Source organism: Leptonychotes weddellii, chromosome X (assembly GCF_054177405.1).
Source record: "Leptonychotes weddellii isolate Sample4059 chromosome X, ASM5417740v2, whole genome shotgun sequence".
In the NCBI taxonomy this organism is placed as follows: domain Eukaryota; kingdom Metazoa; phylum Chordata; class Mammalia; order Carnivora; family Phocidae; genus Leptonychotes; species Leptonychotes weddellii.
Window position 1 is genome coordinate 25,383,803 of NC_138385.1, and position 1,972 is coordinate 25,385,774.

A 1,972-nucleotide genomic window follows, 5' to 3' on the forward strand; every position below is an offset into this window, starting at 1 on the left:
AAAAATGCCTCATTGCTCTAGTTCTTACCTAAATTGTCCTAAATCTGCACTTGTACAGTCTTTCAACCCTATGTCTTGTTTTTATGGTGTTTCTTTCTTGTATCATTTGACTTTATGTGCTATTGAGGCAGACATTTCTAAGCAGAGGTATAAGATGATTAGTTCCTTCTGCAGCACAGTATGTCACAGAAGTGACAAAGTCCATTTTAGAAGAGTTTCAGGAATAACTAATAATGTTTTTAAAGTTCTAAGGCATTGAAAGGAACATATTCTTTTTTTTTCCCCCAAACTTCCCAGTGTCCTTATTTCCCACAGCTAATTGCTCTCTGCAAGCACTTAGAAAATCTATACAAAGAATGCACATGTCGGGTGCCTGGGTGGCTCAGTTGGTTAAGAATGCACATGTCTATGGCAGTCCTGTCAGCCTGGATGTAATTTCTTTTAAGATTTTATTTACCCATTTGACAGAGAGAGAGAGAGAGAGCACGAGCAGGGGGAGCAGCAGAGGCAGAGGGAGAAGCAGGCTCTCCGCTAAGCAGGGAGCCCGATGTGGGGCTCGATCCCAGGACCCTGGGATCAGGACCTGAGCCGAAGGCAGACGCTTAACTGACTGAGCCACCCAGGCGCCCCTGGATGTAATTTCTTAAGGAAGGGACCCCTGCATTCCTGAACATTGTCTCCCTCTTTGAGCTCAAAGTAGGTGCTCAGGGAAACATGCAGAGAAGGACAGCCCCAGCCCCTCCCAAAAGGGAACACGCAGTGGAGGAACGGCTGGCTCTGAAAAAGTCCAAAAGAAGATGTGCACGACAGAGCTGTGCAGGATACGGCATGATTGTTGAACCTGATCCAAGTAGTCTTGGATTTTGATCAAAATCGGAAGAAAAAGAGCTTTAACAGAAGAGTGTACCCATGTCATAGCAGTTTCTGGGCCAAGCTCGGCAGCGAAGGCAGGTGCTTCTTGAGCTATATGCAGGTACACTGCAGGGCCTGTCGGAAAGACTACTTTGGAAGCCAGATCATGGATGCCCAAGTTCACTGCCTCAACTGCCCCAAACCAAAGTGCCCTTTAGTGACCACCTGGAGTCAGGTAACCGCTTACCTGTCTGGAAGCTCACTTCCCAATTCCATTTCCCCACAGGAACCTGCTTCTCGAGAATGTCATTTAAACGGCTCACCAGGACATTCCCAGGCTTGGAGCCAAGCCTTAATCTGTTCTCTATCCAGTAAGAATGCTGCTTGTGTCTCACTTTAGGGTTAAGCAGATCGAAACCCACCTCTGCTGACCCTGAAATCAGTAGTCCTCGGCAGGGCAAGTGCTATTTTGTAATGCTGGCCATTTACCTTGTAAACCTGCTAAAATCCCATCATCCTTGGGAATGTTCTAGCCTTTCTTTTTGCGAGCTTGGTGTCTGCGGCCCACATCCTCTAGATGGGTTAATTTGGTTATTTATAGCATGTAAGCAAAGGACAGCCACACATGGTTGGCTCTTGAAGTGAGAAGGTTTTACACATTGAAACACCTAAATTGGCCCAGAATCTGAAGGATTTCCTTGTGTTATAGCATCCAGGGTAGAACTGGATGGGAAAACATCCAACTTTGTCGTGTGTGTTCTGCTTCCTCCCAGGTGAAGGAACTAGTGCAAGAGGAATCATTTGCATATTATGACCACATTCTCCTCCAGTCCTCCTTGGACCTGATGGGGGGTGTGGCGACTTGCTCCCGTCCAGGCAGGCAGCTGTGACGGAAGAGCCAAGCTCCACCTTGGGAAAGTGTGTTCGCCATGGTTATGCCTTCTGTACTCTGTGCTGACCGACCTCCCTTCCTGTCCCTCCATATAAGACGACCGTCCTATGCCGGGATGTGTGAACTTGACAAACCAGAATAAAATGTCTCTTCATTTTAATGCTAATTTCAACAGATATTTAGGCTCTAGGCACTGTTCTAGGTTCTGGGAATAAATTGTCAAACAAA

General features: G+C 46.7%; 1 pseudogene; it reads left to right on the forward strand.

Annotated features, from left to right (window-relative positions):
* Positions 1-633: 633 nt before the first annotated feature.
* On the forward strand, positions 634-1,742 carry LOC115943723 (E3 ubiquitin-protein ligase RNF14-like; annotated as a pseudogene).
* The last annotated feature ends 230 nt before the right edge of the window (positions 1,743-1,972 follow it).